This window comes from Cricetulus griseus (assembly GCF_003668045.3).
Source record: "Cricetulus griseus strain 17A/GY chromosome 1 unlocalized genomic scaffold, alternate assembly CriGri-PICRH-1.0 chr1_0, whole genome shotgun sequence".
NCBI classification, from domain to species: domain Eukaryota; kingdom Metazoa; phylum Chordata; class Mammalia; order Rodentia; family Cricetidae; genus Cricetulus; species Cricetulus griseus.
Window position 1 is genome coordinate 121,710,095 of NW_023276806.1, and position 23,447 is coordinate 121,733,541.

The window sequence follows — 23,447 nt, forward strand, 5'->3', positions numbered from 1 at the left end:
CAATTTTCAATGCCTCAGATGTATCAGTTCGAAAACTGTGTTGATCAATTTAATATAGGATGTGTTTACAAGAACTTATAAAAAGTTTTTTTGTTATAGTAAAATGACTTCATTCATATTGTGGGAAAAAAAAGAAGTGAAACTGAGTTTTCCCGAAGGCAGAGCTACTCAGAACACAGATTGTATCCACCCATGTGAGGAAGCAAACACACTCAAAAATTCTCCAGCTCCCTGCCCAACCTCTGTGACCCTGAGTCTGGCACAAGCACAGCTTCTAGCAACAGTGTCAATTCCTATTCAACATCTTTCAGGTTGGTATCTGTTATGGGGAGCAAAGGGGTCTACTTGTGACATGATTCAAATTCTCTCTATTCTGATGATGCTGGTTGCTTCAAAGAATATTTCCTTTGGTGGCTACTTAACGACAAAGCCATGACTTCCAAGCAGTATGGGGTGTGTATTGACTGATAAGAAACCTCTGTGGCTTGGTTTTCAAGCAAAACACAGTCTAAATGGAGTCAGGTCTCTGCCTTCCCCATCCTAGTGTCACTCTGCCAAAGGACTTTGGTTCCAGGTTTTGACACTCGGAAAAAAAAAAGTGTTTTCAAGAGGATGAAATGAACACTTCATGACTGACTCTTAGGAGGTGCCTAGTAAATACAGACTAAGAGGCGGAGCCACGGCCTGCTCATCAACCTAAGATTTGATGGACAGTGGGTATGGAATTCCAAAAGAAAAAGAAGTGCATCTGAGTGAATTAGGGGACTATCCCCACTCCCAAACTATGACCAGACAAGAAACAAAAAAACATTCAGGGAACCAGAGATATGGCTCAGCTGCCAAATGTGCTGTGATGCAAGGCTAACAACCAGAGATCCACCCCAGAACCCATGGCAGAAGGAGGGAACCAACTCCCAAAAGTTGTCCTCTGACCTCCATACACACTGTGGTATGTCCAAGCCTGCACACAGACACATTTAAAATAAGAGCATTCACCATAGCCCATGGCAGATGAAAAGATCCAATAAATGCCATGGTCAGAGAAAGAACAACCAGAAACAAGTGGCATTAACCTTAATAATATATGTAATTCAATATATTAAAAATACTATGAATGCAAACATGTAACTGATATATGTTTTTATATAGTGAGGGTTGGGAATGTAGCATGAGGACCTGGATTTAATTCCAAGAATTATAAAAAAATACAAATAAATAAAAGAGGAATATATGCATATATATTTATCTTTATTCTACACTTCAGTGTATGTCAATCTTGACACTAACTCTTTATCTGAAACACTTAATCTGCATTTAGACATCTCAATTTTCATTCCTCAGTTGTGTCGTGTTCCAAAAACATTCCAACACTCACATCAAACATGAGTCTTTAAATTAAAATTGAACTGGGAAACAGAATCTAAAGGTCATCTGACACTACAAGGCAGTTCAAAACAAACCTAGGATGCATGGCTATCTCCAAGGGTTTTTTTTAATTGAATAAAACCTAAGGTTAGTTCCTTAGCCATCCTAACCATATCTCTACCTGACTAACACAGGCTGTTGACACAGCATAGACAGGAAGGCTAAGCTTGGTGCAGGCCAGTGAGGCATGATTTTAGAGACTTTGAGAGATAGTTCTCCATTGTGGTGCTGTAATTAAGCATCCACCTTCTTTATGAGACAGTATCTCACTGTCTGGCGCTCAGCTCGGGATCTTCCTATCTCTGTGTCCCCAGCACTGGGATTCCAGCCTATGGGTGGTGGGGCTCCATGCTTGAACAACCAACACTTTGCCAGCTGAACCATATCCCCAGCCCCAACCATTATCACTTTTTAATCTCAGGAGTTTAAAATGATGTTTCCATGCTGCTTTTGATTTTTACACTTTTTAATTATTGAAAGGAAATCAAGAGTAACCCTTGTGACATGTAAAAATAACATAAACCAAATGTCATATTCCTTTACTCATGTATTAATAGCCATATTTTTGTTTTTCTTCCTTTTCTAATAGTATTTTTTATTCTTTGACAGTTTATGCAATGACACAGCTAATTTCTGTTGTCAACTTGACATCCTTGAAAAGATGGAACCTCAGTTAAAGAACTGGTTCCATTGGACCAGCCTCTGGGAATATCTGTGGGACATTTTCTTGATTGCTAATTGACATGGAAGGACTCAGGCCACTGTGTGCAGTGCCTTTCCTGGGCAGGTGAGTCTAGGCTGTATAAGAAAGACAGCTGAGTGCTAGGAGATGGTGGCACACTCCTTTAATCCCAGCACTCAGGAGCCCAAGATAGGTTCCAAAGCTATACAGAGAAACCCTGTCTCAAAAAAAAAAAGAAGAAAGAAAGAAAGAAAGAAAGAAAGAAAGAAAGAAAGAAAGAAATTTAGTTTTCTATGTTTTATTGAGATTTTTTTTCCCAAGACAGGGTTTCTCTGTGGCTTTGGAGGCTGTCCTGGAACTAGCTCTTGTAGACCAGGCTGGTCTCGAACTCACAGAGATCCACCTGCCTCAGCCTCCCTAACTCTGGGATTACAAACACGTATTTGAATACTGTATGTTATGTAATCTTCTACACAGCTCCTGTATCAAGTCTTTCTGAAGCATTTAGCTTCACGTTTTGAAAAACAACCCTGTTTCACTGGTGCCATAATATTTAGTTGAATCATGTGATGCCATCAACTAGCTTATTCAGTATGGGGAATCCTTTAACTATTTTTAGAAGTATAGGATAGAGACATAAGGACATTAGCGTCTGAATGGCGGTTTCAAGTCATCGCTATTCAGACCTCAGCCTGTATGCTGTGCAAATGTAAAATAATTAGTAGTTGTAAGTCAGCACACAGGAAATCAAAACAAGGATCTCTTAGTATAGTCTATGCTTTTATACACTTTTCCTCCTGGACACCCTGTTATAAGAATGTAAGTGGCATGAAAGGATGACACACTTGTCACATATGCTATAGGCAGCTCCTGGCACAGAGCCTGGCTCACTGTGCACACCATTTATGCAGAGTAGGCATGAGACTCTGGAATCTCCAGGCTCCTTTGCTGGCAAGTCAGTGTCATCTACAGGGTGGTACAATGTGCGGCTTTTAGTTCCCCTTTCAAAGTGTCCAAAGAAAACTCTCACTTGGTGCTCTGTGCATGGGTCTCCTTCTGCAGGTGACGGTGTTCATTCTGCAAGCAAGGGTTTCGTCTTAAATGGAAATTCAAAGTGACTCACTAACCAGAGACAGGAAGCAAAGGTGGTAAAGGAAAGACATCCTCGGTGAGTTGCAGTGAACACAGAACTCTATAAATGACAGCTTCAACAAAACTCTGACTGGAGTTTTAGTGCCAGTCAACCAAGAACAATTTGAATAAATGGAAACAGAAGTGACAACTTGTGAAAAAGGATGCTGAAATATTGGTAGGGAGGGAGGGAGGAGACAAAAAACTTAGATTTGAATCTGCAGTATCTAGGGACGCCACTCAGTCGGACGCACATATCGTTCGGGTACATACATCAGAGGCACCACTACACCGTACCTTCAATGACTCCTCTACATTCACTCCCACTGCTTTTTCTGGAAACTGAATGTAGTGGCTACCGGTCAACCCCCCAGAAAAGAATCTACTCGGTGTCCACTTCTTCATTATGAGTCGTGAGCCTTCGTAATTCACCACTAGTTTCTGTTACACGTGTTTGTGCCCCTGATTGACAGAGCCTGGGTTCAGGGAGAGACAGAAATGAATACCTGATGTTTCTAGCTGCTCTGGTGATAAGCAAACAATGAGTCATCAAGTGAGGAAAACGAAACACAGAAAATAAGTCGCATGGTAGTTAGTTCAAAGAAAATGCCTTGGGTAGCAAAGAAGAGCTGGGGGTGATTTGTGACCCATGAGGCTGAGGTTCTCAGGGGCCCAGGTACCACATGTGGGCTGTCCCAGCCTTCTGCCCACCTCTGGTTATCTAGAAGCAGCTACAGAAATGGAGGCTCCAGGACAATGTACCCCCATTTAGTGTAGTCCAGATAAGCCAGGAAGACCATGACTGGAAGGAACGCACCACCTCTTAGGACTCCTCTTCTCCAGATTTACAGACTGCTCAGTCACAGGGGCACAACGTTATAATTGTCATCTTGGGTAATGCAGGTAACACTGCCCTTCTGTGTCAAGTTTCCACCAGTGTGCTTGTACACACTTCCACTACACCAGGAAGGAATGCAGAAGAGGTGCTAATCATACCACATGCTTCCCAACATGGGAGGATCAGAGGCTAAGAATTTCCTCTTTCTCACTGGAATACTTCCTGCACAAACACAGAGTTTGCAATTGTTGCAGACAGGGGTTTCTGTAATAGAGAAAAACAATACAGAAATTTGAGCCCACAGGGACCTAAGGAAAATTGGACTGCTAACTCACACAAATAAATAAGATGTTAAAGAATGCATGAGAGCAGCAGAAACATCCAGTTTTTGGAAATAACTTCTACTGAAGATCTCCAGAGGCATAGACAAGTATGCTGTGCTCTTACTAGCAAGAGTGATGCCAAGGACTGGCATGGATGGTGTCGTCACTGAAGAGAAGGTGACCTCAACTGACCTTTTCTCACAGACTTTGTACCAAGGAAGTGCCAAACATTAGTAGTTCAGTTTTCTTTTTGTAAAAACTAAAATCATGTTCTATAAGAAGGAAAAGGTAAGATAATTTATTTGAAACAAGGTGAAATCTCATTATACAATTTGCTTTCTCATTGGTCCCTCCCAGAGTACATTAAAGTTGTGGTTGGCATTTTTACCCCTAAGGAGTCCTCTCAAGACATTTCATAGTCTGTGTAAAGTAGAAAGAGACAGGAGACATTGGGAATTTTGGTGCTTGGCTGTCTGTGCGTCCCTTCACACCTCAAGTTGAATGTTCTGTCCATGCTCCTTCAAGTTAAAATACAAATCAGCAGATACTGTTTCCAATACTGAAAGATGCACTGCTATGAAAGTTAGTTTGCTTAAAGTTATTCATGTATTATGTATCTACCTCAAGTTCATGCTAACAGCTTCCATTCTTAAGAAAAGCAAAGAACACGAAAATTAGTAACAACTTTATTTATCGTCCTACTGTCATTGTGGATACGCACTGGCATTAAGTGTCATTGTGACTCTGTGTCCTCTGTGTTGTACTAGCCAGCTAACTCCTTCCACAATTACTGAGCTGCTCTTGGGAAATGGTGTGAGACTGTATGTATTTCTACTGCACAGTAACACATGGAAACACATAATGCGTTGTGGAATATCAGTCAGATGTATTGGCTTCAGATCACCATTGGAAGAATCGCAGCAGGAGTATCAGCTATTGTTTTTGTTAGTCCTTACTCCATTGAAATCACAGAATAAATTTTTAATTAGTCAATCACAAGAAAGTAGTGAGGAAAATGACTTGCTCACATAGGGGCCCACACAAGAGGCAAGGGAATCCCACGCCATCTAGATACAGATCCCAGTGCCTCACTCTTCTTCCACACTTTGGCCTCACTTCAGGCTGCTCACTTTAGAGGTGTGCAACAGAGACTAGAAGTTGGGGTGTGCTTTCATATCTAAAAGTCAGGACCACATGCTTCCTCTTCTTCATTTCTCATCCTTCTCTATTTCTTTTCCTCAATTGTCATAAAATTAACAACGCTAAAATGTGAGGTTTTTCAGTATAGGGATTACGTTAAAGTTCTCCAGAAACTTGTGTTAGTCTGTTACTAATAAAGCTGAAAGGGTTGTTTTGCCTCACAGTTTTGAAGATAGGCTCTGTGACTGGGTTTTCTTGCTGATTCTGCCTGGGCGTGACAGCAAATGGGGAAGAAGTGCAAAGAGGGACACAGCCACTCACTTCACGGCCTGGGTCTGAAATAGAGAAGAAGAAAACAGGGAATCCCAATGACCTAGCACCTCCTACTAGCCAACCGCCCCCTCCCCCCAAGTCCTAAAGGCTCCTGCACCTCTCCTTGGTGCTATGAGCCCAGAACTAAGCCCCTAACACATGGGCCTCTGTGGGGGGAGGGGTGGCATTCTAGATACAAGCACATGGCAGGTTGCACCACCAAGAGGAATGGATTTCTGAACTTGAACACAGTTCTTTATTTTACCTACTGAAAGGAAAAATGGGGATGGATAAAACTGAATGAAGAAAGCCTACATGACCATGGGGCATCAAGCAAACAAATAGTTCCTTTATATCAGTTCCAAGGGGAGAAGAAAAGGAGAGAGGCATAGAGAGTACATTTAACAAAATAGTTTTTGAAAGCTTCCCAAGTACCAGGAATGGTACTGGCAGCCAGATCCATGAAAATCTAAGAATACCTTTAGACTGAACCCAAGACCCTTTCCACCGCAAGTTATCATCAAGGAGTCAGAGAAAGAGAATTCCAAATGTAGAAAAAAAAAGTGCCAAATATATTGAAGAGAATCCTCATTAGACACTAGCAGATTTCTCAGTAGGAAGCTTGCAGGCCAGGAGATAATAGAATGATATAGTCAAGAGTGCATAACAAAATTCTAGCCAAGGACACCATTGCCCAACAAGCTGTCCTTCAGAAATGAAGTCTTTCTCAAAAAGCAAACACTGGGCCTGGGGAGACTGTTCCAAGCATAAGTGCTGGAGTTCAGACACTCAGAATCCATGTAACTGCCAGGATGCCATGGTGGCCCTTGCAATTCCAGCCTCAGAAGATGAAGACAGGGGATCCTCAGAGAAAGCTGGCTAGAGAGATTAGCCAGATCAATGCACTCTGGGTTTGATTGTGAGTGAGACTCTGCTTCCATGGTTAAGGTGGAAGAGTGAATCAAGAATGATTCTTGACACAAGCCTAGGGCCTTCAGGCACACACATATACACGTGCACCCCATACACACACACATGCCCCCAGTGCAAACATGTATATACACACATGCATACCACACATATTGGGAATGGGAAAAGAAAAGCAGAAAACAGAGGAAACCTGTCAACACTAGCCCAGCTGCTCTTGGCTGACTGTTTCACTAAGGCCAGGTAGATGGGCACTGAGAGACAGCGTCTATGTGAGATTCTTAGTAGGTGGGTGGGACTGGCCCTGATGAATACTGGGCTGGGATTGAGCATGTGCCAAGCCCATTTGCTTGGACAGTATGCTTAGGACAGTGGGAATAACGAAAGGAGGGCTCTCTGGGGGAATAAGCTGATATTTGGCTGACTGTCAGCCAGGTGCAGGTGCACAGAGGTCACTGGCTGTGTCTGCTTCAACTCTGAGCAGAACCAGGTGTGTCCCAGAGGATGAAGCATCCTGTGAGTGGAAGCCAGCAGGTTTTGGGGCTCTCTGTTGAGTCATGATGATACTACCAACCATGTGAACATGGTGGAATTGGCAGCTATGTCGTCTGGCTCTGGGGAAGGATGCATTCTTACAGGGTTCCAGCTTCAAGAAGGCATAGTAGCTTGGGTCACGGGGATCCTGGTCTGTGGCAATACAGATGTGAGACCACTCTCAAACTGTGTTCAGGGCCTGTGAGGAGTGTGTGAGTCTTCTCTGTAGCCAGCTTCAGGGGCAATGTTAGAAATAGCTAGCTTACTTATTCCTGATATGGAGTGTTGAAACAAGACTGAACCTGCTCAAAACCACTACAGACTGTATAAAGCAGCAGCTTTCAGGCCGTGTCTTCCCTTGGGTGACTTCATCTTATAAGCAGCATTTGGCTTCAGTCTGGGAAGAGGCAGGATGACTCTGCTCCTTGTCATAAACACAACAGTGTCTTCTTTTCATCACCACAGACTGACAACTTTTCCCAAAAGGGAAAAGTGTCACCTCTCAACTTCTCAAAATAGGTTGGGACCATGTGAACACATGGGTACATTAAAACCACATCAGAAAAAGTCAGCCTGGAGAACTTACTGAACATTGCAGTTCAAGGAACGAGGCAATACCCTCACTTGGACCCTAATATTGTGATACTGAAAATCCCCCACAAGCTATTATCTGGCTACCTGACATGCAGCATCTGGCAGAGAACCCTGATTGTCTCTGAAGCATCAGCTCATCTTGGTCCAGATTAATTACTGACTCATCCTACTCAAATGCCACCCATCTGTCATTTGTTCACTTGTCTAGACCAGGTACTATGACTCTCCTCCATAGTTGCTACTGGAAAGAAGAAATAAAACTGAAAGTGCCATCAAGCAGTTCAATTTTCCCTCTTGCTAAAGGGGAAGCTAAACAACCCCTGCCTCTACTTTGGAGCAGGCCCTCACCTGCGGGATATTTTCCCCACAAGGGATGTGAGAACAGAGTAATTTTGAAGGGCTGTTGTTCCAGACACCTTGCTGACTGGTGCCTTAAAAGCTTTTAGGTCAGTCCGGTTCCTGTTGGGGGAAGAGGGCTTGAGTAATTGGCCAGGAAGTGAAAGCACACAACCTGTTTGTGCCTCCATTATCTGGCTAATAGAGGTCACTGTGTCTGATTGGAGTCAGGTTAATTTTTCTGAGAGCAGTTCAAGGGGAACTCCAGATCAGTTGTTTTGTTCATCCTGGAACTATGTTTCTGGCCATTTTCATTGCAGGTGTGGTTACTATTCTGTTATTTTGTACTATAGGTGTCTTGCACTTTCTTGTCCCTCTTTTGGACTCTCTCTGACTTTTCAACAGTGCCAGTGTGATGTGGTCAGGTTCTGTAACTTCCATTGCTCTACAAGTAGTGACGTGAAGGTCTTACCTAGGGTCCACAAGTGATGACATCTCCATTGTCTGCAGAAAATTTCACTCAACAAAATCTCTAAGGAGAGCTGAAGATGTTGCTCAGTAGGTGGAGTGTTTATCCACCAAGCCCAAAGCCCAGGCTTGACCTCCAAGATTGCATAAGCCAGGACTGATGTCACTCAACTGTAATCCCATCCCTCAGGAGTCAGAAGCAGAAGGATCAAAACTTCACAGTCATCCTCAGCTACACAGTGAGTCTGAGGCCAGCCCGAGTTACACTGGACCCTGGTTCAATAAATAAGGAAATAAATTCTCTAAGGAGACTTTATAAGATGCTAACAATTCTAGGATTTTTTTTTTTTTAAGATCTATCCTCGGGGTATAGGGATAGAGTGCCTGCCTGTCATGGCTAAGTCCCTGAACTCAATTCCCAGCATGGAAAAAATAAACCTATCAACTTTACTTTTTCTCTCAAAGAAGACGGCTTCTTTGTGATCCATTTGACTGTGCTGGAGTCACCGGCCGTACTGGAGCTCTTGGTTGTCTCTTGTGTTTTGTTGTTGTCTGTACTTTTAGCTGGAGAAGATATTGAGATAGTGTTTATGTCCTGTTTGACTCAAGTTTCATTTAGAACATACTGAACAATATGACACAGTCATGAATTTCTTAGGCTGTACAGTCACCACTAACTGAATTTGATTCTGTGCTCTTTTTAACATCCTCTATGACTTCATTAGACTATAATTTTCTCATCTTTGATGTGAGAATAATATTAATATTTATGTCATACAAATTGTAGCAATGTTAATTATGACACTGAAGGAAACTGGCTAAACATGATGGCTGACAAAGCTTAGGGCTTGCTCACCGCTCACTACTTCATCAGGGCTAACTTACCCAGTTAGGCACAGAAAACCATGGATCTAAGGCTAATAAAACTTTTTGGGGTCTGTAGATATATTTTCATCTTCATTTCTCTTAAATTTAGAAGAAAATGAATGTGAAATGATAAGTGCACAGTAATTACTTCAGCCCAAATTATACTTCTCATTTAAGCACTGCAGTCATAAAATGTAATTGTTAATTTTTATTTGAAATAAGGGGCCTACAAAGCAATAGTGCTGGACCCTCAGAAAGCTACCACATGGCTCTGACTTTTAGCAGATGTAACTAAGGTAGTACCAGGAGATCTGACAACATGAGGGAGGTAAAAGCTAAATGTCAATGCTATAACTCAGTCGTTGCCTGACCCAGCTGTAGTGACTCCCTCCATGAAAGTTGTGGAAATAGACTTCTGTAACAAATGTGTGTGGCTTCTCTTCTCAACCTTCTCTGCCAAAAAAAAAAAAAAAAAACACATCCGACCAGGTGGTGTGGCTCATGCCTTTAATTCCAGCATTAGGGAGGCAGAGGCAGGTGGATCTCAGTGAGTTCAAGGCCAGCCTGTTCTCCAGAGCAAGTTCCAGGACAGCCAAGGCTACACAGAGAAACTCTGTCTTGAAACAACAACAAGAGAGAGAGAGAGAGAGAGAGAGAGAGAGAGAGAGAGAGAGAGAGATGCATCCCCTTGAAAAGAATGTGACTTTCTATCCTATTTATTATTTATTTAAATTTTGTATGTCTATGTCTGTGTGTGTATGCTGTATGTGTGTGGCTGCCTTCAGAGACTTGAAGAGTGTATTGGAACCTCTGGAGGTGTAAGTAACAGGTATTTGTGAACCACCCAACATGGGTGCTGGAAGAAAGATCATGTCAAGTTGACAAAACTGCCACACTCAGTTACATTATAGAATTTAAGGCCAACCTGGACTACATAAGCTCCTACCTGAGGAAGCAAAACAGGAGGAGGAAAAAAAAAAGAGGGAAAGGAGGCAGAGAAAGAAGAAGCGGCAGGGGGTTGGGGGGAGGAGAGAGAGGCAGAAGCTGTAGTTGCTCTCTCCATGAAAATAGTGGAAGTAGGCTTCTGTAATAAATGTGTGTGGCTTTGTGCCACCACCACTATTCCACCAATGTTGGGTCAGGGTTGGTGGTGGGTGCAGCATGCAACAATGTGATAGGTCCATGGGTCCATCTTTTTATCTGCTCATTTCTTGTTCTGTGCCAGAGTGCCTTGGTCTGAGATAATGTTCTGGGGAATCCCTTTTTGGTAGACTAGCTGTCAGGCAAAAAAAATAAAAATAAAAAAAATAAAAGGCAAATCTTTCTCCAGCAAGAACAGAACATTGTCTTTGGAGAGTGAAGGGATCTCATCCATTCAACTTGGCTGTGCAGTAACTGGTATACTCTTTCGAGGAATGGTGCCCTGTCATTACCATCCATAATGGATATTTGTTTTGTTTTGTTTGGCTCCCTGCCATACAAATATTCTCTTTATTTGAGAAGATTCCAACAATAGTGAGAGGTCAGGATTCAGTTCCTGTTTTAGAAACCAGAGGAGGAGGATATTAGTCATTGTAGCTACAGCTATGGGAGTCAAGTTCCCATAGGAGAACTTGGAAGAGTTCTGCAGCTTAGCAACACTAAGAACACAGTTGATTAGCCATGGGTATCACAGTGACAGCACCCCTGTTTAAAGTCTTAGCTTGGTACTACTTCCCTTGCTTCCTGCTGAGATTGTTGGTGATTTTTTTTTCTTTTTTCTTTTCTTTTCATTTTTTTTGTCTATATGTGGTTTTCTTTTGTATTTGTTTGTTTTGTTTTAGGACAGGGTCTTATTATGTAACCTACACTCACACCAGTCCTCCTGCCTGGGCCTCCCTAAGTTCTGGTATTATGGCTGTGCCCCATACTCCTGGTCTGGAGTTTAGATACCTAGCCTTTTTTATTCTAATACTTCCAATGACTCTTTTTATCTTTCTATGTTGTCCAAGGTGAGTGTTTGGTCGAAACATTCTGGACAAATATGAACCATTTTCTCAACACTACTCAAGCAGTTGGCATAGTTCCAAGCAACAGACAGAAACCCATTGACCATTGCCCTAAAAAGATAAATAACCAGACAAAGCCCAAGCAAGCAGTATGGAAAATACACTCACAGGACAACATACACATAGCCTGATCAGTTGGGGAAGCTCCTGACTGAAAGAGAGGCACCTAAGGCTCACACAGTCAACTAACTTGGGCTCATAGGAGCTCCCAGAGACTGAACTGACAACCAGGAAGCCTGCATGGGACTGACCAAGGCACTCTGCATATATGTCACAATTGTGTAATTTGGTTCTCTTGTGGGACTCCTAACAGCAGGTACAGGGGCTGTCTCAGACTTTTTTTACAGGCCTTTGGGACCTTACTTCTCATATTGGGTCACCTTGCCCAGCCTTAATACATGGAGAGGTGCTTAGTCTTACTGCAACTTGATATGCCATGGTTTATTAATACTCATGGGAGACCTGAACTTTTCTGAATAGAGATGGAAGAGAAGGGGTTTGGGGAGTTGGAGGAAGGGATTGGAAAGAGAGGAGGGGAGAGGCTGTAGCTGGGATATAAAATAAATGGAGAGAGAGAGAGAGAGAGAGAGAGAGAGAGAGAGAGAGAGAGAGAGAGAGAGAGAGACCCTTGAACTATGTCAGGGGCAGCTGGTGTGATTATGGTGGTAACCAAACAAGAGCCATATTTGCTCTACTTACATTTTGTTTGCAAACTCCAGTGAGCAAAGTCTACTTAATGTGAGTGATTTGTGCTCATTCTGTCAGTGACTTGTCTCTCTTCCTCCTGAGGAGAAACAGTTGAAGGAATTAGACAAATTAATGAGACAAAGAAATGTAAAAGCCAGACACAATGATTATCAAAAATCATATTACATGGGATATTTTTGGTTTTGGTATGTTTCCCTCAAGAATTATTTTATGCTCATTGATGTCTATGCTAACAAATTGATAGGATGAGAGGTACTACACTTGTGTATATGCAAGCACATGTATAGCATTTGTATTTTGTAGCCTGTTTACCCATTTAACAGTTCCATTTTATTTATTAAATTTTTCTAACCATAACATTTTTAGGGGGTTTTCAAGACAGGGTTTCTCTGTGTAGCTTTGGAGCCTATCCTGGCACTCGCCCTGTAGACCAGGATGGCTTTGAACTCACAGAGATCCACCTGCCTCTGCCTCCAAAGTGCTGGCATTAAAGGCATGTGCCACCACTGCCTGGCTAAAAATAATATTTTATGGCAATCATATTCTATCCACTAGAATTTTACCATTCTTCTGACATTTATAATGATTCCAAATAAAGCCACAATGGAAAAAAATGTCAAATCGTTTCTTACCTACCTAATTGCTCTTTTAGGTTAGTAAAATGACTAGGTTAAAAGACATAAAAAAAAAAACTATTAGTTGATGAAAAGCACATTTTAGGGATTGGCTGTTTTGCTCAGTGGTTATCAGCACTTGCTGCCCTTCCACAAAACCTGTCTTGGGTGACTCACGACCACCAGGATCTTTAGCTCAGGGGACTGGACACCCCCTTCTGGCCTTATTGGCACCTGCACACACGTAGTATGCATTCAAACACATACACATAAAAAATGCATTTGCAACTTTAAAATCTTTAAAAGCATATTTGGAAGTTACTCGCAGGAAGGCTTTCCTAGCTCACACTTTGAATTTGATTTCAGTAGCAAACGATGAGCAGCTGTGCTAGCTCACACTCCCAGCAGCACAGGCACAGGCACAGGTCAGCCTCTCCATTAACCTTGAAAACATCTTAACTGACCTGGTGGCTATTATTCAGCGTTATTTCACATATTTAAGCTATATATCCAGGCTGGAGAGATGGGGCGGGGGGAGGCGGTTGGTAAAGCATGTAATGTACAACCGTAAAGACCTGGCTTCCCCTAGAACATGTTCTGGATGGTATTGTGTCAAGTTGACACAAGCCAGAGTCATCAGTAGAAGGAGCCTCAGCTGAGGAAATGCCCCAGTGAGATCCAGCTATAAGGCATTTTCTCAATTAGTGATCAATGGGGAGGTTCCAGCCCAGTGTGAGTGGTGCCACCCTGGGCTGGTGGTCGTGGGTTCTATAAGAAATCAGGCTGAGCAAGCCAGGGGAAGCAAGCCAGTAAGTAGCTCCCTTCCATGGCTTCTGTATGAGCTCCTGCCTCCAGGATCCTGCCCTGGTTGAGTGTCTGTCCTGACTTCTCTTAATGATGAACAGCATGGATGTATAAGCCAAATAAGCCCTTTCCTCCCAAACTTGCTTTTTAGTCATGGTGTTTCATCACAGCAATGGAAACCCTAACTAAGACACCATGTAAAAAAGCAAAGCTGAAGCCTGCCATAGGAGTGCTGAGAGGCAGAGACAACCACTCTAGCCAATCAGCGAGCTCTGATTTCAGCGAGAGACCCTGTCTCACAGATAAACTGAGAGCAACTGAGGAAGCCACCTAATGTGGACCTCTGGAATCCACACACATACACACAAACATGGACACATGTGTACACACAGAAATTATAAACCTTGCCCCTGCTTTGAGAATCAAGCTGTTGCTCACCTGTTATTTCACACTTACAAATACACAACTTAGTAGAAGAAAGATGCAGGTGCAACTTCATCACAAAATAACTAGTATGAGCTAGTTAGCTTATTCTAGGAAGAAGAAAGACTATCTTGACTAGAATTTCTTAATATGACTTACTAACTCAAACAGTAAGCAATCACTGGAAGAGTCAATGTCTGCTACCGACTGTGCAGGCAAACACTATGTGTGTGTTTTCTATCCTGCTGTAAACCTATTTTTGCCAAAGTTCAGTAGTTTAATCTCAGTCTAAAAATCAAAGAAGCCTTGTCTTATCTCCACAAAGTAATTTCTTAAAAGCAATTGCAAGCTATAAAAGTAGCAACTACTAGATATGGTCTACTGGAAAAACAAGATGGTAAGGCTGATAAGTCATACAATTTATGGGGGAAAGGACTTCAGAAAGTGGTGACTCAAATACCGTTGACCCGGACAGAGTGTGGGGGAGAAATTGCTGGTGTTGTTTTTTTTTTTTTTTTTTTTCTTTGCAAGGATGTTGGTTCTAAACAATCTGGGTGGCCTCATGGTAAAAAATGTTTTGAACAACATTTTTCATATCAAATACTACCACAGCACTTGCTTGCATTTCCAAAGTACAATGAGGTTTTAAAGCAATCCTTAGACCCAGAGTTTTTTGTTTGCTTATAATTCATTAATTTTTTTCATCTATTTATTTTCCATCTCAGCTGTACCCCCTTCATCATTCTCCCCCATCCCAGCCCCATCTCCATCCAGGAAAGGGCAGGTCTCCTATGAGTATCAATAAAACATGGCATATCAAGTTGCAGTAAGACTAAGCACCTCCCCTCTTATTAAGGCTGGACAAGGCAATCCGGTATGAGAAGTAGGGTTCTAAAAGCCACTAAAAGAGCCAGATACAGCCCCTGTTCCTGCTGTTAGGCATCCCATAAGACCAAGCTACACAGCTGTAACATATGTGCTGAGTGCCTAGGTCAGTCCTATGCAGGCTCCCTGGTTGTCGGCTCAGTCTCTGTGAGCCCCTATGACCCCAGGTTAGTTGATTGTGTGAACCTTCCCATGGGGTCCTTGATTCCTCTGGCTTCTACCCTCCTTTCTCCTTATTTTCTGCAGGATTCCTGAAATCTGCCTAATGTTTGGCTGAGGGTCTTGGCATCTGCCTCCATCCTTTGCTGGATAACACCTCTCTGATAACAAGCATCAATCTGGTTATAGGAGACAAGTTCGGGCTACTTATCCACTATTGCTAGCAGTCTAAGCTGGAGTCCTCCCCATAGATTCCTGGGAGATTCCTTGAGCCAGATTTCTGCCCAACAGGAAATGCCCTCAAGCAGTCCCCCTCAGCAATCTCCTCCTCTGGGCCCACCTCAACCTCATCGCTCATGGTCCCATCCCCACCTGTCCTCAGTCCACTCACAAAATCTCTTCTATTTCCCCTTCCCAGGGAGATCTGGATATCTCCCCATGAGCTCTCCTCATTACCTAGTCTCTCTGCAGACCCAGTTTTTTTTTTTTTCAACCAAGTTTATGACCCATTGTGGCTGATTCATGTTAACTTTTAAGAGATGCTTTTAGAACTTGGTGCTTTAGGAGGGATGCCATCTTTCTTTGACAACCATTGCCTATAGAAGAGTGGATTTCAGGACTCCCTCAATGGTGTACATGTGTAGTCCTACACATATGCCCCCTCATCTTTCCTTTGCTATGTCCCCCTCTCCGTGGTACCTGGATCACACTTTATCCTTGCACCTACATTAATTAATGACTCAGTACAGCTGTTCAATACAACAACAATGCTTTATTAAATATAACTGAACACTTCACTAAGAAAGTAATAAAAGTCACATGATTTTTATGGCATTAACGCTAACATTAGCTGAACCGAATAACCGAGTTAAGGTTAATAGCTGGACATGAAAGAGTCAGGGTTATCCAGAGGGGAAATTGGCATTGTGCATCAAAGCCATAAAAATGCCCATCCTTGTTGAACCAGCAGTTCCAACTACTAGGAATTCATCACCAGAAAACAATTACTTTTGCAGAAAGATTTATGTGTAAAATATTCATCGCATTCTTGTCTACAAAATTAAAAAATAGAAATAACCCAAGAACCCAGGAATAGAAAGATAGCAGACTGAAGCACATAAAACTGATTACATTCAACTACTTCAGTGCCCATGGAGCAAATACATTACATAGATTGGACATAATTTATAAACCAGATTTATGGATGAAAGAACGATGGGTTGAAAGAATATTTAATGGAGTGAAAAAAATCATGATGTATTGGTTAGAGCAAAAAAGAGGGCACAACAGAATAGTGAATAAAATGTCCCTGCAGTAGTAGTAGGATACATATGTGTGTGATAACTTAATTCACATTTATCGCCTATGGTGTGGAACTATGAATATATATATAGTTATGTGTATATTGCATTTAGTTGGCTATGCTAATTTTGAATTGTTTTGCAATCTTAACACACACACACACACACACACACAGAGAGAGAGAGAGAGAGAGAGAGAGAGAGAGAGAGAGAGAGAGAGAGAGTTTGATCTGGAGAAAATCACTTTGTTTCCATCTGAGCCTTTCACAGACTTGTCATTGGCCCTTCTTCATTTGCAGCTAAAGCTAGCTGGCTATGGCTATGGTGGTCAAACATGTGCACCCCCAGGTTGGCTCTGTGGTTGAATAGTTGAGTGAGAATCTGTAGGGAAGAGCACTCCTTGTGCTCCTTAGATGGCTAAAACATGCTCAGCGGAGGAAAAGTTTTTAAAAGGATGCTTTTTCCGGGAGAGATGTGCTTCTCATAAGGCCTAGCAGAACCCGGGAGTAGAAAGCACAGGCTGACCAGTGCATGGGGCAAGGCGGTGAAGCCTGAGGAAAAGTTGTTGGCATTCCTACAAACTTGCTCAAGCTCATGACAGAGTCAGAAAAGAAAAACAAAAGCCATGTGGTCTCTAAAGTTGCACTCCCTGTGTTGTGGGAGATGGATTTTGATACCATTTCCCAGTAGGCCTGTGGGGTAAAGCAGAGAAAACTCTTGGTATTACCCTGATCACCAATATCACGACCCAACTACAGAGAAATCCAACTAAACTGATTCCACACTCCACTCCAGAGGACAAAAACATGTTATAGCAATGAGCAAGTGGTGGAAGATACGAGGAAATCCAGACTCACTTCAACACACGTGGCTTCTTTAAAACTCAAATTCAATTACTTCATCATTTGGCATGTTTTTCTGATGAGCTCCCTCCCAGGACTTCAGGATTCCTGACTCAGTGATGATGAAGGGGTTCTTCATAAGGGCTTACAAAGCAAGAAGTTGAAAAAAAGCCTGGCCAGCATTACTGGTAAAATACACAGAGTTGCTAAGTAGTTTACATGGACAGGGACTGTATGTGGGCAGCATTTTAGCTACAGTTCCTCTTCTCAGTGGCTGGTAACCTCAGCAGTCCAAGCTAGGCTGAGTTGATCCTAGAATTGCCTCTGAGACACATGTCCTTCTTTCGGAAACCATGTTTCTCTATAAGATGAAGTAGTAACAGTACCTCAAGTTCAGGGAGCTCATGAAAACAAAATGAGTTGACATGAGGATCACTGCATTATCTAGACTTCATAAATGATAAGAGGTGTTGGGCTTCAGCATCCCCACTATTCTCTGTCTTCCTAATCAGCAGTAATTGGTGAGGGTTCCTCTGACCCATCTCACTAAGAAACATGGTATACTTCCATCAGCCATGGCGGCTTACTATGACAGACATTGAAGGGAGCTGAGGCAGGGGGACTGTAAGTTTGAGACCAGCAGGAACTGGTTAAAATTGTGTTCAAAAAAAAAAGGAGGAGTTCCAGGATGCAGCCTATACATGATGCCTTGGCTTCCTGCTAAGGAGAGGGTGGAAGTTCTCAAGGCTTTCTGTCTTGTAAGTGCATTTGTTCCTTCCTTTTCTGTAAACAAGCACGCCAGTGTTATGTTTCAAAGGTTATACTGAATAGTTAGGCTGTTTATCTGAGACATAAACTCTTTCAAGTTTTTATTTGGGGGCCAGGATAGCTCAGCAGATAAAATCTCATATTGATTCAGTCTTGGAGCCCAGGCTGTTGCCAAGTCTGACCCTGAACTGAACCCCTTACTTCCAATCTGCCAAGGGCTGGGATTGCAGGTGTGCACCACTAAACCTGGCCTAGTAAGGTGGTTTTCAAAAAGTGTGTGTGTGTGTGTGTGTGTGTGTGTGTGTGTGTGTGTAAGTCATAATACATATGTGGAAGTCAGAGGATAACTTTGTGGTGTTGGTTTTCTCTTTCTACCATGTGGGTCTCAAGAACTGTACTCAGGTTGTTAGACTTGGCAGCAAGCTTCTTCACCTGCTAAGCCATTTTGCCTGCCTAACATTAGATTTTTAAGCCTTAAATCTGTGTGACTATTGGTAGATTGCCCATGAGTCAGTAGATTGTCCTTCATCAATATGCATATGGGCAATCCTGTATATATCATCCAAATCTACTTAGTTTCACTTAACATGGTGTTTTACAAATGAAAGACAGGTAATTCACTATGAAAACCTGTTGATATTTCTAATTTCCTTTTAAATAATGTCAACATAGACTCAGCCTGTGGCCCTAAAGGCAAACCTTAAGTGGTCAGTTAGCAGCATAAACTCCAGAATTTGTGGGTTTAAACACCTGGGTTATGAGTATTTCAAAAAAACTATAATTTGATGTATTTTTAATGAATATATGAAAGTCTTGAGGACTATCCTGCGGTTTTCTAACTGGTGTTAACATTAGGTATCATTTTTTATTGGGAAAATGTTGACTGGCTAAGGAATAGGTGGACTACGGAGACAAGTTCTCACTGGTAAAACTTAAACCAGGGAAGGTGTATGGACTGGCTGAAATCGAGCATTTTAGACACCCACCATTCTTTTATGAAGAAGGCACATATGCCAAGCCTATCCTGTGCTGTTGTACCTGTAGGAATGGTGGCAAGGTCTTAATCCTTTGCTTTCTATGCATTTAGCTATTGGATGCTTGTGTTAATCCTACTCTTAAGAGTAGGATTCCTGGTTGTTTGGTACTTATTGTAGAAGAAATCGTCCTTTCACATAAGACAGAGGTTTGGGCTGGATGTGGTGACACACATCTGTAATCTCAGTCCTCAGGAGGGTTGAATCAGGATTGTTGCAAGTTCAAAGCCAGCCTGGGCTACATAGTTAGTCCAAAACTATATATATATATATATATATATATATATATATATATTATATATTCAAGGGCACCATCAGTCTTTTCAGAACAAAGCTGTGCAAGCCACACTGCATTACTTACTTTCTGTTGTGACAACATGCTCTCACCACCAGAGACTTTGGAGAGAAGCATTTTTTTTCTAGCATACAATTCCACAGGATGTAAAGTCCACTGGTATGGGGAAGGTCCATCAGCAGAAGCCTAAGACCAGGCTGGCAGTCAAAAAGCAGATTAATCACATGTCTCCTGCACACAAGAAGCAGAGAGAGAGAGAGAGAGAGAGAGAGAGAGAGAGAGAAGAAGAAGAAGAAGAAGAAGAAGAAGAAGAAGAAGAAGAAGAAGAAGAAGTGGGACCAGGCTACAAAACCTCAAATCCCACCAGTGACATGCTTCCCCTGCAAGGCTCTGCCTCTTACAGGTTCTGTACCCTTCCCTGCTGGCTACCAAATATTCAAGCACACAAGCCTGTGGGGGCCATTTCATGTTTGGAGCACAGCACACAGACATGCACAGGCAAATGTTTGAATGAGATGTCTGCATGTGTACAGCTTGGTCTGAAATTTGCTCCCATTCTACCTGAAGAGCAACAGTGTGGTGAGTAGTTGAACTTCACTCACATCAAGCCTTTCCAGTGACTATGCCTTAAACACAGACAGGCTGGGCTTGAGGATAAAGATCAGGTGGAGACGCCTGCCCAGTTTACATGAGGCCCTGGATTTAATCGCCAGCACCACCACAAAATAACAAGAGAATAAAATAGTCCTCCAAAAGACTCAAGTGTTCTCAGGGTTTTGTTTGCAATAAAAAAAAATCACCTTTAAAATATTAGATATGTATGGTTGTGCACACATTTAATCCCAACTCTAGAGAGGTAGAGACAGGGGAATCTCTGTGAGTTCAAGACCATCCTGGTCTCCAAAGCTAGGTATAGGTCAGTTAGGGCCACACAGTGAGACCCTGTCTCAAAAAAAAAAAAAAAAAAAAAAAAAAAAAAAAAAACAATGCTTAGACAGCTGGAGTTATAGCTCAGTGGTGGAATGTTTGCCTAGCATGCTGAAGTCCTGGGTTCAGTCCTATCAGTGAAAAAACAAAGGAAAAGAAAAACATTAGACAGTGTGGGTTGGAGCACATAAGATCTATAAATGCAGAAATAGCTGAAAAAAATAGCTCTAGAAAGTTAAGGGAGAGAATGGCTTCTCTCAAATGTATAGGCAGTGGTGTATTTATTTCTCTGTGTTATTTCCTGCGAGGGAGGATGAACAGGGGAAATGAATGAACCCATTGAGAATGTGTCCTGTGCACCTGCCTGGGAATTAGTCACACATTTGTACAGTCACTCTGACCTCCACATTGCCACACACATGAACACACACACACAGACACACACACACACACACACAGACACACACACAGAGAGAGAGAGAGAGAGAGAGAGAGAGAGAGAGAGAGAGAGAGAGAGAGAGAAGAAGAAGCTCTTGTAGTAAGTCCTTTGAAAAATCACTACACATTCCTCTAGGCCTTCATTGACAGACCTATGAAGAAAGAAGATATGATTCATATTACAGTGGAGTGGTACTCAGTCTTTAAAAACGGGGACTTCAGAGACAGGTTAGGACTCAAGAGTATTTGTTCCAGGGGACTAGAGTTTGGTTTCTTCCATCTGTCATCTGGCAGCTCACTGCTCCAGTTTCAGAGAACTGGACACCTTTCTAGCCTCCACAGACAGATGCATACACACAGACAGAGACACACAAACATAGATAAAAGTAAATCTTAAAAATAAAACTAAGCTGGCCAGGCGTTGGTGGCGCACGCCTTTAATCCCAGCACTCAAGAGGCAGAGGCAGGCGGATCTCTGTAAGTTCGAGGCCAGCCTGTTCTCCAGAGCGAGTGCCAGGATAGGCTCCAAGCTACATAGAGAAACCCTGTCTCGAAAAATCAAAATAATAAATAAATAAAACTAAGACAGGAAGGCAACCCTGTCACATGTCATGACAAGAATGAGGTTTTGGGATGGGGGAAGTTAAGTGAAAGACAAATGCCACAATCCTACTTAAAGGAGGGATTGAAAGCAATACAATTTATAGAGGAGGTTGCCATGAGCTCAAGAAAACCCCCATCCCTTCACCCCTTTTCCCCCTCCCCCTCCCCACCCTCCCATCCCCTGCCCACATTGGCATTGCCCTTTCTGGTCCCACTGGGACTTCTCATTGATCCCTGTTCCCAGTAATCCCCCTTCTAGTTTCATGCCCTATATGGTTTCATGTACACAGGCTTGTGTGTGCGTATTCATGTGTGTGTTTCCTGCAGGAGAGAAAATCCAATATTTATCTTTTGAAGTGCTTATTTTCCAAAAGATGATAATCTTTAGAACCATCCATTTTTCTACAAACAACATAATCTCATTTTTCTTCATGGCTGAAGAAAACCCCATTGTACCACAGTGGTTTAAGACAAGATGAGCTACAGAAAGTAAAATAAGAACTCAGACAGTTTGTTTTTGTTTTAATTTAGATTTTGATTATAATTAAGCAGGCCTTCAAGTCTGAGTTAACCTGTGAAGGAAGTGCTGTTGTCTCACTGAGGAAGAGCCAAGCTTCCTGTTTGACAGGCTTTCCCAGGATGGGCCTTGTGCTTGCTTCCTGTTGACTGTAAGGGTTGGTTTTGGGAAATCACCTGTAGTAACCAATGTAGGAAAAAAATAGTTTGAGAAGCAACAAACACAGACTAACAAATGTTGGGATTGGAGGAGGTTTCATAGCTCTAGTAAAAGCTGAAAATAAATAAATAAATAAATAAATAAATAAATAAATAAATAAGCAGACTTCCAGCAACCACACTGGCCTCAGTTCCATGCATAGATTTTCCCCACTGATTCTCTACAGTCTTCCCTCCCTACCATTATTTTATCTTCCAGGACATAAGTACTGAAATGTCTTGCTCCTACATGTGCACATACACAAACACACACACACACACTTTTACACATAAGTAAAAATAAAATCTTTTTAAAATGGGAACATGGTGGTGGTTAAGAGCGTGTATTGCCCTTGGAAAGGGCCTAAGTTCAGATGCCAGAATGCATGTTGGGTGGTTCACAGCGGCCTATAACTTCAACTCCAGGTGATCTGAAGCCCTCATCTGGTCTCCCAGGCACTACTGCACTCATGTGTACTTAACTACACAGAGGCACATACATATGCAACATTGAAAATAATTTTTAAAATTAATTATTTACTATAAGCAATGTAAATCTTTTGTTGAAAATAAGCAATTTATCTCATTGGCCTCTACTGCTGTTAATGTAAAGCAAGTACTTCCTCGTTTCCTTTAGTCTGTGAAGGTACAAGAACTGAGAAGTCGAGCCAACAACTGCACATCAGAAAACTTAAACATCCTATTTAATACCATTCTGCTTAACAAGTCAGGGTGGCACGTGCCTTCAATCCTAACACTGGGTACACAGAGGCAGGTGGATTGCTGTGAGTCCACAGCCAGCCTGGTCAACAGAATAAGTTCCAGGCCAGCCAAAGCTACATAGTGAGACCCTGTAGCAAAAATAAAAAGACAAAGCAACCACAACAAAATTGTGCTTGTTGAATCCTTAGAAGAATTTTATAAGTAAATATATTGCTCTACACATTTTAATTGACATCTAAAAATATTTCCTAAAGGAGCTTAAATAAATGCAAAGGTGAAAATACACTAACATTTTAAAATAAAGTTGCTGGGGCTGGAGGGATGGCTCGGCAGTTAAGAGCACGTGCTGCTCCTGTTCAGGATATGAGTCCAGTTCCCAGAACCTGCATCAGGTGCCCACAGCAGCCTGTAATGCCAGCTCCAGAGATTCATCGCCCCCTTCTGGCCTTCAGGTGGATCTGCACTCACAGGTGCACATATTAACAAACAGAAGCACACATATAAACATAACTTATTTTTTAATTAAAATATAAAAAAGAAAGTCCCCAGAACTCACTCATCTCTGCACCCCTTACCCCTATACG

At 42.2% G+C, this 23,447-nt stretch overlaps 1 long non-coding RNA gene across 1 annotated transcript; it reads left to right on the top strand.

The window, feature by feature from the left end:
- On the top strand, window positions 1-5,863 carry LOC118239598. Its single transcript, XR_004772168.1, has 3 exons — window positions 1-311; window positions 2,035-2,212; window positions 3,170-5,863. It is a non-coding gene; the product is annotated as an uncharacterized LOC118239598 (long non-coding RNA).
- The last annotated feature ends 17,584 nt before the right edge of the window (window positions 5,864-23,447 follow it).